The sequence below is a fragment of the Pinus tabuliformis genome, chromosome 1_2 (assembly GCF_031772625.1).
Source record: "Pinus tabuliformis cultivar Carrire ecotype Pingquan chromosome 1_2, CPIR1, whole genome shotgun sequence".
In the NCBI taxonomy this organism is placed as follows: Eukaryota; Viridiplantae; Streptophyta; class Pinopsida; order Pinales; family Pinaceae; genus Pinus; species Pinus tabuliformis.
Genome location: NC_142298.1, coordinates 230,480,586 through 230,497,567, shown reverse-complemented (window position 1 = coordinate 230,497,567; position 16,982 = coordinate 230,480,586).

Sequence of the window (16,982 nt, the reverse complement as noted above, 5' to 3'; positions counted from 1 at the left end):
AATCAATTTTCTGGGCCTGGACGATGAACCCAAATCGACACTCAACGAGTGTATGTATAGATAGGTCTCTAGAGTATGGTACCTCTTCCGATCCTTGGTCTCATATACATGCTACAGACGAAGGAATCATCCAATCAATGATGATAGGAGAGATGCCATGGGAAGATTTCCACCATCGTTCCCACCTTCAAGATAATAATGAAGATTATTCAAGTGACCTTAATCATCCTTCAGTTTTTTATTTTCTATCAAATACCGTAAATACCATGGATTTCGAGGAAGATCGGTACAATATTGAGGAAACTATCACCATTAATATCTCGACCAAACCTAATGTTGTAAAGAATATTCATGTTGGAAAAACTTGTTCTCCATCAGAACTGGAAATATACTACACTCTCTTTCGCGAATTCAGAGATGTCTTTGCATGGTCATATAAAGAAATTCCAGGCATCGACTCGAGAATCATTGAACATGAAATCAAGATGTATCCAGATGCCAAACCAGTACGACAAAAGCTTCAACCTTTTCACCGTTAGGGATCCTTCTTAAGTTACCCATAACTTTGAGAAGGAAAATTGTTCACTTAAACGTGATGGTAGTCCAAGGACTGTTAGATTACAATCACTCCTTGGATGTGACTATGTTTGCAACATGGAAGCTATTGTTTCAACACTCTTTCGAGTGATTTTTTTCCTGCATGAAGGCAAAATTGTCACTGTTAACCAGCTTTCATTTCCTAGTTCAAACACAGCTTCAAGTCAAACATCATCCCTAAATGGTCCTTTTGCATCGAGAATGTCTCTTCAACCTTCATTCCATCCACCTAATTATCATATGTAGTCTGGTGAATGTAACGAAGCTCAAGGGTGCATGCACCCTTGTCTACTTTGAGATGAACCCAGCTAAAAAGATAGGTTTCCCTATAGGTTATGTGATTGGAAGTGCTATCTCACACCATTCACCTTTGTCTATTTGGTGGACAAAGCCAGGGAAGTGTTTTTGTCTAATCGTTGACAAAAACCATCCTACTTAACCGCATTTTTTTCCATATGGTTACTAGAGACACTCTTTTCCTCAATGCCTGGGGGCATGTAAACCTTTTTATGTAAGCTAAAAATGACAAAGTTCATTTTTTTAGCTTTCTAGCTTTTTATCTTTTTAGTTTTTTTAACTTCTTAGATTAGGTCATTGGTATAATGCACCATTCACTTTTGTCTACGCTGCAGACAAAGCAAAGGAAGTGTTTTGTCCAGCTGCCGATGAAACCATCCTCCAACCTCAGTAGTTCCTTAGCTTTTTAGTTTTTCTAGCTTTTCTAGCTTTTTAGTTTTGTCATTTCTAGCTCACATAAAAATAAAAGTGAGCAATGTTATCACATGGTTCAAGCTCGTTAAAAAATAAACCTACCACTGAGCATATGTTCCCCCAGAGTTCAAGCTCGTTAAAAAATGAACCCACCTTCGATAAATAATCTTTGTGATTGCTCTGCTATCAACCTTTTGAGCCTTGGTTGTGTTCCTGCCATCACCTGCATTCTTTTGGCCGATCATACGCTTCCACTTTATTGTTTACCCTTTTGAGGAAAAGCTGCGACGAGTAGTCTTGTTAGCCAATCTCTTCACATCACCTTGTTCTGAGAAGTTCGAAGATTACCCAGAACTAGTTGCTACCCTAAATGCCACTCGTTCCTCAAAAAAACGAGTCTCCTTTAAACTCTTTTCAAACTCATTAGATATGAAAAGATCATCAAGCTAATGGCTTTTACATCTCGTTAAAGAATCAAAATGCCATCCCTCCTACATATTTTAATATTTTTTGGACCCGAGGGATTATCTTACAAAAAAATTCTAGCGCTTGTCTTTTTCAGCTCGCTAAAGTGATCGAAAAGTCATCCCTTTTGTATTATTTTATCCTTTTTTGGACTGAAGGGATTATGGTATGAAAAAGAATTGCTGGAGTTTCCTTTTCGTCCCTTTTCAAAATCTCTAAACAAGAAAAGGACTGAGTTTTCTTTATCGTTAAACTCATTAAAACAATAGCGACGAACTTGTCCACCTAGAAAAGAACGAGTTCCATTATCGCTAGGCTCACTAAAACATAGCAACAGGTTTGCCCAAAGGGAAAATTATAGAACAAGCATATGTTATCCTCATCAAGCTTGACAAAAATAAAGAGGTACTGGTCAGAAATGACTAGGGAAAAAGGGAAGAAAACTTGAAGAATTTTATGGTAGCGGGTCGCTCTTAAACATGATACTTTCACTCCATCGCCATGATTGAGTCGGGTTGGGTTATTCCATTCAGCGGTCATTTCACCATTGGTCCTCCACACCATCTATCTTTTGGGGTTAATGCTACCAATCCATCTCAGTGTTGCCGATATGTTCAAGAGAAGTCATTCAAAGAATTCGCCATCCAATTAATGCCCCATCCACTACAATACCTTCACCCTCCATTTTTCATGACCACCATTCCTGAACCTTGTGACGTCAGATCGTTTTCACCTCTAGAAAATCATTTGCTTCGTTTCATGTCATATATGTGGGATACATTAAGGCCCTCCTACGACGAGTCACTTCTTGTTGATGTCATCTCATTATCCAAGAAGTTGACTTAGAAACAACCCTTTCAGTACTTTGAAGCTTGCATGCCTCAATGGCAAGTTTCTCACTTCCGGCAACAGGTTGACATCAATGGCCTTCAACTAAAAGACTTTGCGTGGTGTTCAACATCGAATCATATATTTACACCACATGAATTGTATTGTAGTACCTTGGGGGTCATCATCATTATCGGTGATTCCTCTCGCGTCTATTAGCAACTCACATTATTGGCTAGTAATCAGGCGATGTCTTTCCATGTTTGACTTCAGAACATCTCTTCACATGGATCGACTTGTACATCAGGCAAAGATTGAACGAGTTTAAAGACCCCGGATCTAGTTTCATCCATCCGAGATGCGGTATATTCAAGGACATAAAGACATCAAATGTACATAGAAGCTGCACATGTAGTCATCTGAGCCAGGGATGATGACTCTACATATGAACAATCACTAGTCTGCAACTACAGATGATTATCTATCCTATGTACATGAAATGAATTTATAAAGTTGAGCATGGGAATGCCCACCTCAACTAGATCATGAAAATTATATTATGATGATGATGTATTGTATTGTATCTTATACAGGTCACCTTCCAGTCCTAATACCTCGGATCTTCATGATAAAGCATCTCACCCGACATCAAAAGATTTACGACTTCATGCTTTAGGGGGCAACGTTTATAGACATATTTGGGCACTACTACCCCAATCTTATATGTCAATAAACCAAGGGCTCTTTAACCCCTAAAATTGTTGCTTCATACCCTAAAGGATCATCGTTAACTGATTACATCATTCCCTAGAAGTGCCACCTAAAAAAGCACTCAGAACTGGCCAAAACTAGACCATACTGACTGCTCCACTGTCAGGGTGTGATGCATACTGACTCCTACACTAGCCAAGTGTGATGCATACTGAAGAGTCCTTCTATGGGGTGTGATGAGCGAGGATGGACAAATGTCCGAGACAGTTTGCTAAGTGGATGCTCATGGAATCTTCTAGAACATTCTCCTATGACACTTGCCTCTTTGAATTCACCTAGGGATGAGTAAGAGATCCAAGAAATCTAAAAGTGGAACCAAGAACAACAATTGGAATGACACTAATCAATAACCCAAAGATGACTCACACCCTTACACACATCTATAAATGGATCCCTCATCTGAGAGATCTAAAGGCTGGAATTTTGTAATTTGCAAGGAAGTGCTGATAGTTTGTCTTTGAGAAAGAGCATTGTATTGTTGGGTGATCTTGCTTTTCATGAGGTGAAGAGGGCTTTGATGCTGGGAGGATGATGTTGGATCGGACAGTTGGGTTGTAATTCTCCCTTCTATTTTAATAAAGTTCTTTGAGTTTTCCTCCATAAAATTGTGTATTTGTGAATGCCATTGTGTGTTAATTGTATTTCTGATTCTACAATGCTTATGATATGATAGATCAAGATGCTTTGACTATGTTTTGTTACTTGGTTTCTACAGGTATTCTCTAAGAGGGATAAGTAGGAGAGCAGTTGCAAGCTCTATCAAGGGGGAGAGAGATCAAGCAAGGAGTCAAGTGGAAGATCCAGGTTGGTTCCTTCGCCTCTCTCTTATCTATCACACATAGAGGAAATCCCAAATTGCTTTTATTGTTTGTTTCTAGGATAGCTGCCAATCCTAGAGGGCTAGTAGATCGAAAAGACACTAGTTTTCTCAGAAACAGTGCTATATAATTCGAGTTACCTTCCAAGGCATACTTGAGTCTCAAGCCATAGAATGCCATTGGCCAACCATGAAGTATGATAAGATTTCGATTTTCCCCTACAACCTCGAACTTCAAACTCCAAATTCTCTTCTCAATATACTGTTCACAGCTTCGATAAAATTTTCTTTGATACCATGTAGAAAATTCTCTACAAATCCAGCTTTGAATCTAGCTCTAATACCATGTAGAAAATTTGTTGTGTAGGTTAACCCGGTAATGCAATATAAATCAAAGCAGAATACTATAACCTACTTCTACTATGAATTTGTGTAAGCTTAAAGATCGAGCTGAATAATATAACCAGAAGAAGAAGAATCAATGCACAATAGACATGAAAATACTTTGGGGAAATCCTCAGCTAAAAATCCCACTATCTGTATTATCATACAAGGTGGAAATACATAGGAATTATATAAAGCCTTAGCTCTCACAACTAGCCAGCTCTCAGTACAATCCTCACAAATGCTCATAGGAACTCTTGGCTTCTCTCAAGCCTTCCTCTCTTCCCTCCAAGCTTCTATTTCCTTGTGTTGTTCCTGGTGGATGATTCTCACCTCACCAAGTGGAATACACTGCTCTCACACACTGTTAGAACTGCACAATCCTCAAGGAATTATTCCTTTTGCATGCATGATTTTTCTTTATAGGAAAAGACATCCAACTGATAGTACATTGTCCTTGAAATTTAGCTCAACTGGGTCTTTCTCAAACTAGACATGCATGAGTTTCTGATGAGGTAATCTTCAGTTAACTGGAGTGCACCAGTTGATTGCATGCATGCATCAACTGATTTTTAACTCTCCATTAGTTCCTCAAATAGTTTGGAACTAATTTAACTAGACTTAACTCAGTAAATTGAGTTAACTAATTACAGCTCAACCTTCTCTCCTTAATTTAAGGGATAACTCTTGCATGACTTTAGAAAGTCTTCTAACTTGAATTTCTCCAGATAATCAAGTCAAAATTACTTAATTATTTATTTCCAAGTAGCTGTTAAGGCTAAATTCAATTTTAATTCACAGTTTAATTCAAGGAAAAATTAAATTGGAATATTCTTGTTGCCACATTTCAACATCCTCCATTGAATATGAGTCATGAGAAATAGAAGAAGAATGAGAAGATGGATTAGGAATTTTATTTGCTGATTTTCCAATTTTATTACTATTGCATGGAGGCACCCTTATCGGAACTGCAAAAGGAGGAGGATAAAGAACAAAAGGAGAAACTAATTCCTCCTCTGAAATTATAGGTGTTTCATGATCCACATGAGTTGGGGAAGTAGGAAAATCAAGGGTTTCGGGTTCACGGTGTAAAGAGATAAGAACCAAGTGTTGAAACACTTATTTCAATAAATCTTGATGCATGCCTTCTTTAGAAATTTCACAAAAAAGGTGAAGGAATCGATCAGAAAAATCCTCAAATGATTCATTAACCTTCATTCTTAAGAGATTGATTCTATTGCAAACATCTTGGTAATTATACCTATCAAAGGCTTGATGAAGCCCCCCGAGGAAATTATGAAGGGAATGGATGGAAGTATGTGGCAAGGTATGGCACCATTGGTTAGCATGACCTTCATGGGTGAGGATGGAAAGCACACAAGCAGACTCTCCATCATTGATTTTGTAATATTGACAAAATTTAAGAAAATCTGAAACGTTCTCAATTAAAGACCTTGCATCCACACCATCAAACTTTAATTAGGACAAATGATAGAGAGGCTCATCAGGGATTGAAAATTGATAAAGGGAAAAATTATAGAAACACCCTGTGAGTAAGATTTGAGCATGAGACATTTTAGATAAGAGGTTCAAACCAAATTCCACAGGCTCAGCTTGTCATATGGCCCTCCTTTTAGCACCACTATTGACAGTCCTAGAAATTTGTCAATGAGAGATCCCCCTAATGTGAATTCCCAATTAGACCTCAAATCGTTTGAAGTAGGAGCCCCATCTAGAATATCAGCTCGATTGCTATGTATTTTTATAGATATTTCTTGGCTTTAAATGTCAACAAGAGAGAGGAGTGCACATGTGTCTTCAAAAATAAAGGGGTTGTTCTTGGTGAGTGTTTGATCATATGAGTGTCAAAGTTATTTTACTCTAGAGGGGAGGAGATGTGAGCCTCTAAGAGAGAGGTAGTAGTACCACCCTAGTAGAGACACACATGAACAAAAAGGGTTCGTACAACATCTAGCAGAATAGTCCACAAGGATGTGACGATCATTGAAACCATATGAAGAGGAAGATCTATCAAATATCCAATGGAATAGTCCATGAGGATGCGAAAATGATAATAGGAATTATAACACATTCTAAATGTGGTAAGTACCAAAATAACTAAAATAGTTCAAATACTTTGGCATAGATGAAAACAAACATGAATTACAAACATTCACATAATAGTCTTACAAATATCCATAATCCATGCATGAATAATGTGATGCTCCATAGGGCTTATGTTATTAAGTAAAATTTCCAAGACACATGTATACAATGAACATCACTAGCTCCAATAGTGGAGTGCTCGAGCCACTCCTTGCTCCCCAAAAGAATTGATGTATCTCTGTAATGCCTTATGAGAGGAGAGAAGGTGTAGATCCCTTTACTCATACAATGAGGGTGTATATATAATCAAGGGGTGATGCTTCACCATCCTTGTGACTCTTTGAATACCCTCATGACTATTTGAATTCCTATGACCTTTCAACTTACATGACTCTTCATATTCCATGAATGTCCCTTGGACTTCCACTTTACAATACATTTTGAATATACATGATCCACGATGATGATGTGGTCTATGAAAACTCATGACATGACACTGCTGACATGGACTACTTGATGATGTGCCAGTGTCACGAGAATGTTGTTTCCATGTCTCTGATATCTACTTGAGAATGCTTTTGTCTTCCACCTCCTCATGCATTGGTGAAAAGGAGTCTTCAATGATCTCATGTCTTGTGTTGTTGTCAGAAATTGGTGTCCCTTTACTTTGCCTCGATTGATTAGCTTGCATGTCTTGTTGAAAAGATGCCTTTTAGCATGTTTCCTTTCCACATCTCCTTATTCATTATCCTGTCATGGTTTGAGAGAGTACCTGCATCTGTAATTCACTCATGACGAGATGAAATCGGTATGAAAACCCCTTAGTCTAAGATAGTGCATTTGGATCCATTAACTGAGCTAGGACCAGATGACAGGTCAAGAGAGAGGGCTTAGTGACTACACCATTACATAATTCAAGAATCCAAGGGTGAGGCTTGATCACTGAGACTATGCAATGCGCAGTTCAGGCCAGACTGAGGGAAAAAATTGTGCAGTCCTAGATGACAGTGAGGCAGGCTAAGGGGATGGACACTGGGAGGACATACTATGCAATTTAAGGAGGTGAGGGAGACTCAAATACTACACAATTACATGGTTCAAAGGCTTAGGGAAAGAACTTGAGGTTTTTGCTTGTGCAGTGCATAGTTAGGACCAAGATGGGAGGAATGATTGCGCAATCTTGGAGACCAAGGCTAGGCCTTGGGCACATAAACTATGCATTGAAATAGTCTTGGGAGGAAAGAACTAAATATTACACAGTGCCAAGGGCTAAGGTCACACATTGAGGTCTGGAATTGTGCATTGCGCAGTCCAGGGAGGTCGGGTGGAGCCAAGTTGTTTGGTTGAGTGTGAGACCAGTGAGACTGACGTGTATAGTGATACCACTTCAACTGTGATCTCACACTTAGAATATTTGACAATGCAACAACATAGATCACCCATGACACATGAAAAACACATTTCTCTCTGTGTGACCACTTTATGACTAGTTACAACAAGTGAGACACTTGAGATACACTCTACGAGGAACGTAACGACACTTGTGTTGAAAATTGTGCAACAAGAAATGTAATCTTAAAATTGCTAAAAATAGCACTTTGGCCAGTGTGGAATTTTGGCCACCTTGGCTGAGAGGTGAAACTACTAAAAATAACATCTTATAAAAATAACATTTCTGGGTCCCTTCCTATTTATAGAAGTCCCTAGTCTATCTATAGGAAGTAAATTCGAATTTGGTCTTACCAGACGTTTGGAATATTAATTAATTAATTCTCCATGAGTTAATTAGTTAAGGAAAAGAAAACTTGAAGTCTTTGTGAGAACATGCAATTATTTCTCCACTAATTGGGGAATGTGTCCTTTATTTTCTCCACTGATTGAGGAATTAAGGATGAGTTCTATATTGAGAGGATCAGTTGACTTAGTTTAACTTAGTCAAGTTTAGTTAGATTAATTTAACAAGTTGTTAAATTAATGAGATACAGTTTGTTGATGTTTGCATGTATGTGATAGCTGATATTTTCATATAACTATGTATTCACTCATGGATAACTGTTGCATGTTAGTTCTGTCAGAGATCCAGTTGAGATCAGATGAGGGACAGTGTACTATCAGTTGGATGAGCATTTTTCCTAGAAATGAAGCTCATCCATGATGAGGATTTATCTCCTTCAAGTTTGTGTAGTTAGATGAAATGTTAGTGAGTGTGTGAAGAGGCCAATTCACACAGGTGGCAGCACTGGACCCCAAGGAAACTGCACAAGGAAATAGGAGGCTTGGAGGGTAGAGGAGAAGGTTTGTGAGAATCCTTTGACTATTTATGAGCAACAGAGGGATTGTACTGAGAGCTGGATAGCTTCCGAGCTAAGGGTTTGTGTAATCCAGACTATATTTCCAATTGTATGATAATACAGAGATGGGGTCTTAGGTATGTGATTTCCCCGGGTAAATTGTTCTGTGTTATGTTATATGTGTTCTTATTGATGTTTCTCATGGTTGATTAAGCTTCCACTAAATTGTTTATAGAAGTTGATCAAGTGTTTTTCATTAGTACATTGCATTACTAGGTTATCTACAAGTGGGAAATATCTACATGGTATCGAAGCTCGTTGATTTGTAGAAAAAATTCTACATGGTATCAGAGCTAGCTGATTTGTAGAAACGTTCCTACAAAATTCTACATGGTATTGGAGCATGGTTATCAAATAAGAACAATATACTGAGAGGAGATTCCAAAGTTTTGAGTTTTGGGCCGAGAGTTTGTAGAGCAGATCTAAAGATTTATGTACAAAATTTTCAGAAACAAATAGAAGATTTTGATTACTTGCAGAAAAATACCCAAAATCAAAAAAACAATCTGCTGAATTGGAGTTTGGATGAGGGAGATATCACTGACTTAAAATCAAATCTTTTTCTAGAAAATTTCGTGACGGCGGGAAAGTAGAAATAGATTGGTGTGCTAGACAAGAACCTGTATGCACTTAAGGTACAAGATACATGCAAAGCCTTGAGGAGCAAGGCAAAGGTTAGATACTTGGTGGTTGAGAGGGAGAGTAAATTACCTCTCAACATGCAGTGAAAAAAGAAGTCTCAGACAATTATGTAGGAGCCACGATTGGTGTAGCAGCTTTAGGACGTTGTGGAGCAGCCACAACTAGAGAATATGAGAGGAGATCGATTAGAGACATCTACTCATGTAGAGACCTCTAGTAGGGGGAAAATTCGAGCCAGGTGGGCAGAGGGATTACATTCAGCCATACCTACAGGTAGGAGGTGGGGTGATGTGGAGTTATCATCCCAAGGAGAAGGGGTAGGATCCTTGAGGTACCCAACCTCTTGGATGAGACATTTCTATGGGAGTCCCGATGTGGAGTAGCAAGAACTGACTGATTAGGTAGAGACAGATGCAGATGGAGCAGCAGAGAGAGCTACAGTGCAGAGAATCCCATGACAACGCATAGCATGCAGGCTGCAGTAATGCGAGAGGCACAAGTGTTTTGCACAATGCTAGGTGGCACAGAGAGGTGTGCAATGGTGCGAGATGCATCAAGATGTTGCAGTATCATAGATATCAGAGGGGGAGCACTTGTCAGCAACAGCTAGAGATTCAACATTAAAGTATGTTTCTAGCCCAACAAAGTGGTCAGTTGGGAGTGTTTTTGTTCCAAGAGTTGTTGGAGTAAGCGTACTTGGTAGATGTTTTGCATGGAGAACATTCTAGAGTTACAGGATCGGGTTCGAGAGGAAGCCTTTCTTTTTGAGAGGGTGTGTTGAAAAGTGTGCAACAAGAAATATAAAAATAGAAATTGCTAAAAACAGTAGTTTGGGCAATGTGGAATTTTGGCCACCTTGGGTGAGAGGTGAAAATGCTAAAAATAACATCTCATAAAAATATCATTTCTGGGTCCCTTCCTATTTATAGCAGTCCCCGGTCTATCTATAGGAAGTAAATTCGAATTTGGTCTTACCAGCAATTTGGAATATTAATTAATTAATTATCCATGAGTTAATTAAATAAGGAAAAACAAACTTTAAGTCTTTGTGAGAACATGCAATTATTTATCCACTCTCTAGGGAATGTGTCCTTAATTTTCTCCATTGATTGAGGAATTAAGGATGAGTTCTATATTGAGAGGATTAGCTGACCTAGTTTAACTTAGTCAAGTTCAGTTAGATTAATTTAACAAGTTGTTAAATTAATGAGATACAATTTGTTGATGCTTTCATGTTTGTGACAACTATTATTTTCAGATAACTGTGTATTCACTCATGGATAACTAATGCATGTCAGTTCTGTTAGAGACCCAGTTGAGATCAAATGACGGATAGCGTACTATCAGTTGGATGAATATTTTTCCTATAAAGTAAGCTCATCAATGATGAGGATTTATCTCCTTCAAGTTTGTGCAATTAGATCAGAGGTTAGTGAGTGTGTGAAGAGGCCAATTCACACAAGTGGCAGCATTGGACCCCAAGGACATTGCATAAGGAAATAGGAGGCTTGGAGGGCAGAGGAGGAGGTTTGTGAGAAACCTTTGACTGTCTGAGTAGCAGAGGGATTGTACTGAGAGCTAGACAACTTCCGAGCTAAGGCTTTGTGTAATTCGAACTATATTTCCACTTGTATGATAATACAGAGATGGGGTTTTAGGCAGGGGCTTTTCCTGGGTAAATTATTCTGTGTTATGTGTGATTGATTCCTTCTTATCAGTTATACGTGTTCTTATTTATGTTGCTCATGGTTGATTAAGCTTCCGCTAATTTTTTTGTAGAAGTAGATCAAGAATTTTTCTTTAGTACATTGCATTACCAGGTGATCTACAAGTGGGAAATTTCTACATGGTATCGGAGCTAGCTGATTTGTAGAAAAAGTTTTACATGGTATCGGAGCTAGCTAATTTGTAGAAAAATTCTACAAAATTCTAATACTTGTGCAATAGTGCTCAAAAAATTGTGAATGAGTGTGACCCATGTTTACATGGTTAGGAAAACTCACACACACAAAGGTATACCCTTGAAACCATCAAAATAGGCTTTTACACATTGTGTGACAGCCAGTATGAGAAAATATGACAGTTTTCCTATGCTGAAAATGAGACCAAAACACTTAAAAAAATACATGAAATGAGTTTCAATGTTTGTGACAATACATGGAATTGAAGAAATAATGATGTGACAATGATATGGTGTCCTTCTTACTTCAACTTCATGAGAGATGTGATTTGTTTTTCATGTCTATCCTCCAAAAGGCTGTAAATCAAATGGAATCTTCATGTGATCCTAATCATATTCCAATGTTCCTTCATATTCTTTCTTGATGATCATCCTTTGTACTTGATCCAGATTTAAACAGGAACGCAACAAATTACAGAGATAACCATATACCCAAAGATGCAGCGGAAATAATACTTCATTTCATTAATGGAAAATACTGACATATGCTTACAAACAGAAATGGCAATAAACTAGCTAGGGCGATGGTAGCTTATCTCTGAGAAGAGATGTGATGGCTACATGCCTCTGAACTGTTCTGAACTGTATTACAATGAGGCTCGAAGGCCTATTTATTGTTGAGAAACAATGGAAAACCCTTCACATACCGAAACCTAACCCTAGAAGATGAAACGCCAAATTGTGGGCCCCGTTTGGGTAAATTGGTACATCAATTTCCCGGGGTCGTAACTTTGGCATACGATCTCCGTTTGACGCGTACGATAGCTCGTTAGAAAGATCTATCCGAGTACTACCACTTTGGGAGGCAACATATGGCTCGGTCGCCCCAGAATTCCAAAAAAATGTCGTTTAGGGCCTCAAAATGGCTCCGGAAGTTCAGGACCCGAAAAACTGCTAAAAATAGTAAACTGTGCTACAATTAAGGAAACTAAAAATGCTGAGAAAGACAATGTTGGGGGTCCAGGTGGACCTGGCAGGTGGCCACCAATATCCACCTGGATCAGTACTCAACTCCTTAGTTGTCATATAACATGCATTCTTTCTCCATATCCTTCTTTATCATATTTCCATAGCATGGTAGAGTTCCTGTGTCTGCAATCCACTCATGAAAAGATGACATTAGTTTGACAAACCCCTATCTAAGATGTTTCATGATGATTCATTGACTGAGTCAGAACCAGTGGTGGGACAAGGGAAATTCCCAATGACTGCATAGTTTTGCAGTTCAGGAAGGCAGGGGCATAGCTTGGGATCTAATACTACCCAATGCACATTTCAGGTTGGGTTGAGGAAAAATATTTCACAGCTTGAGATCTCAGTGAGCTAGGATGAGGGGTTGGAAATTGGTTTAACCAATTGCTTAGTTTACAAAGACAGGGGGGATTGGGTGATTTTTGTAGGGAAAAGTATCCGACTCGGATGACCCTATCCCACTCTAAGGGTGATAGTACCTCAGCAACAACTGTAAAGAAAACTACTTAAGGTTTACTTCTTTATGAAAGCAAAAGAGAGTGGATAAATGCACTAACCGTTGCCTTGCGCTTAATGTCGAATCCAAACTCTTCTCTATGGCCGCTTGCTCCCAGCTCTTTGCTCTTTTGCCGGCCCAGCTACAATGAGATCCTGCAAAATGACAAAGAAGGAGACTACAAGAGGCATGCAATCATAACTGATTCACGGATTAGCATAAACCAAATATACAATTATCACAAAACATCATTGGAACAAATGCATATAGAAGAACCTCAATAACTTTTATTAATGAAGAAGTAAAGGTTCTGAGAGTGTTACAACCATTGAAGGTCCTAATCCAGCAACACCTCCCAGCAGAAAGAATTTCTCCTCTTCACCTCCCTCAAGCAATCACCCAATAGCTCTATAGTGAAACCAACAGCATAGCATTACTTTGCACAAAATTCCAGCCTCCTGAGCTCATAGGAGAGAGCTCAATATATAGATGAATTGAGAAAGGATGAGTCAGCTTGCAACTGATGTGTAGCTGCCTTGTGTCCTCTCTCTCTTCAGTTAATCTTTAGTTGATCTTCAGTTCTTGAGTCCACTTGGAGAACATTGCTTCCACTTGGAGAAACAGAGCCTCTGACTCATCACAAGGCGAAATCCCTGATCCAAGTGTCATTTTTGGAGAAATGACTCAGTGTGCCACTTGTCCCATCTCGCTCAGCGCAGGTGGCCTTTGTTCCACTTGCTTTGCAACGCAGGTACACCATGGAGGATCTGAGTTTCAGCGCAGAAGCCTAGTGGAGCACCTGCTTTGATTTCAGGATTGCTTGTTTTTTAGTGTTTTCAGGTGGAGAACTGATCTGAGAGCTGTTGGTTTGCTGACCTTGTTCCTCTAGGGGTAGGAACATCATGTTTAGGGAACTTTGGATCCCTTGGATTATTGACAATTCATGCCTGTTGCTGTAAGGCACAAAATTGTCTATAACAGATGCCCCCTAAAGTATGAGGTCGTTTATCGGGTGAAATGCTTTATTGAGAGGATCCGAAGTTCATTCAATCTGCTGAGAAGTGTCCTGTAATAAGATACAATACAATACATTATTTTTCATACATTTTCATGATCTAGCTGAGGCGGGCATTCCCATGCTCAGCTTTATAAATACATTTTCGTACATAGAACAGACGATCGTCTGATTGTAGACCGATAATTCTCTGCTGAAATTATCATCCTCTGAGAAGGATGATCATCTGTTGTAATGATGTACATATCAAATGTCTTTATGTCCTGAATATATATCGCAGCCCAGATGGATGAAACTAGATCCGGGGTCTTCAATCTCTTCCGATCTTCACTCGATGTACAAGTCGATCCATGTGAGAATTTCTTGAAGTCGAACATGGAAAGACATCGCTTGATTACCGGTCAATGATGTGAACCGTTAACAAGCACGAGAGGAATCACCGATAAGGATGATGACCCTCAAGGTACGGCAGTACAATTCACATGGTGGGAATAAAGGACTTGGCGTCGACCACCATGCAAAATCTTCTGGTCGAAGGTCATTGATGTACACCTGTCGCCGGAAGTGAGAAACTTGCCATTGAGGCATGCAAGCTTCAAAGTACTGAAGGGGTTGTTCCTAGATCAACTCCTTGGATAATGAGCTGATGTCGACAAGGAGCGATCCGTCAAAGGAGGGCCTTAATGAATCCCACATCAGTGACACGGAACGGAGCTAGTGATTGTGATGAGGTGAAAACAAACTGTGATGTATGATTCAGGGTGGCGGCCATGAAGTGGATGAAGGATAATGTATGGCAGTGGATGGGACACGGTTGACTCTTTGCAGAACCACATCTCTTGAACATATAACGACACTGATGTGATGGATTGGTAGCATTACCCCAATTGTGGATGGTGTGGCGAGGACCATGGTTATGAGACCGGTGAATGAAACAACCCAACCCGATGTGATACGGAGGACAAAGTGTCATGTTCAAGAGCGACTTGCTACCATTAATGCTGTGAGGTTCTCCCAATTTTTCCCCAGTCATTGCTGACCAGTACCTCTTTATTTTTGTCAAGCTTGAGGAGGATAACATATGCTTGTTCTATAACCTGCCCTTCGGGCAAGCCCATCGCTATGTTTTAACGAGCCTAGCAATAGGGAAACTCGTTCTCGTCTAAAGACAAGTTTGTCGCTATTTAATCATTTTAACGAGTCTAACGACAAGGAAAACTCGGTCCTTTTCATTTTTAGAGAGTCTGAAAAGGTACGGAAAGTTAACTCCAAAATTCCTTTTTCGTCATCTAATCCCTTAAGTCCGAAAAAGTATAAAACAATACAAAAGGGATGACTTTTCGATTTCTTTAACGAGCTGAACAAAACAAGCGCTCGATCTTTTTGTGCAATAATCCCTCAGGTCCAAAAAGATTAAAATCTAGAGGAGGGATAGCTCTTCCGGTCCTTTTAACGAGCTGGAAGGCCAAAACTCGGCAAACTTTTCATATTTTACGAGTCAGTGAAAAGAGCTCAAAGAAGACTCGTCTTTTGAGGAACGAGTGATAAACAGGGATAGCAGCAAATTCCAGGTACAGGTTGGAATTTTCCAATCACGGCAGTGTCACAAGGATGGCTAAGTGAAATCACTCTTCGCAGCTGTTCCTCAAAATGGGTAAACAAACATATGGAGATGAACGATTGGCCAAATGAACGGATGGAGGTGATGGCATATAAACACGACCAAGGGCTTTTAACATGGCAGTCAAAGGTTACATTTCTCAAGGTTATTTACCGGTTCATTTTTCTGGATGAGCTTGAACTGTAGGGAAAGATTGCTCACAATTTATGTTTATTTTTTAACGAGCATGAACTCTGTACAAAAACTGCTCGAATTCTTGCGTTTATTTTTTAACGAGCATGAACATTGCTAAAACTTCTCGAAGATATGGTTTACTTTTGATTTTTTACCATAACTAGCTTCTCTTTTTCACTGATAGCACTGCATTTTCAAATTGCTGCAACAAACTAGTTAGAAATGAGTAATATTTACTTGAAAATGAGATTAACACATTAATATTTACCTTGAATTACGTAAGAAAGCAAATAAAAAGGGTTTTTACCTCTCACTTTACCATTTCATTTGCATTTTGCTTGTTGGAGCTTTGGAGGAGCCTCTTTCCCCTCGATTTTCATCAGCTGATTCCGGGAGATTCTGCGGACGATTTTCGGCGCCGTTTGGACCAGGTAGGAGCTAAACCTTAGCTCTTCATTTTCATGGTTTCATTTTCCTGTTTTATGCCTGTTTTGCTGTTCTATTGAGCCTCTGGGGTTTTGCCAGGGCGCCCTCTGATCAACGCAGGTTCCCCATTCGAAAACTGCGTTGGGATCCAAGCTGCTTGAAGGCAGCTTGTCTCCCAACGCAGGTAGTACACTGGGCACCTGCTTTGGGGCATAAAAGCAACAATTTTTTACAGATTTTGATGAAATTTTCGCCAGTTTCTCATCAATTTCAGGAGCTGACTCATTCTCTTGTTTGTTTTGTAGGGATTCTTGATCAAGATGGCCCTAACATGGCGAGAACGAGAACATGAAGAAGAAGATATGATTGCCCTTCATGATCCTGTTACGGTGGGCGCATTACGAGACTGTGGTTTACTGAAGTTTTTCCGTATCTCTAGTATGAGAGCACAGATTTCTCTATTGCAGTATATGCTTGATGCTTGGGATCCTGTTAACCAAGTGTTCCAGATCAGGAACAAACCTATTCCATTGACCGTGACAGATATTTATTTCTTGACTGGCTTGTCAAGGCGGGGTGCCCCCATTTCTTTATCTGGTACAGTTCGGGGGAATGATTCCGTGAGAGATTATGTCCGCCAGTACTG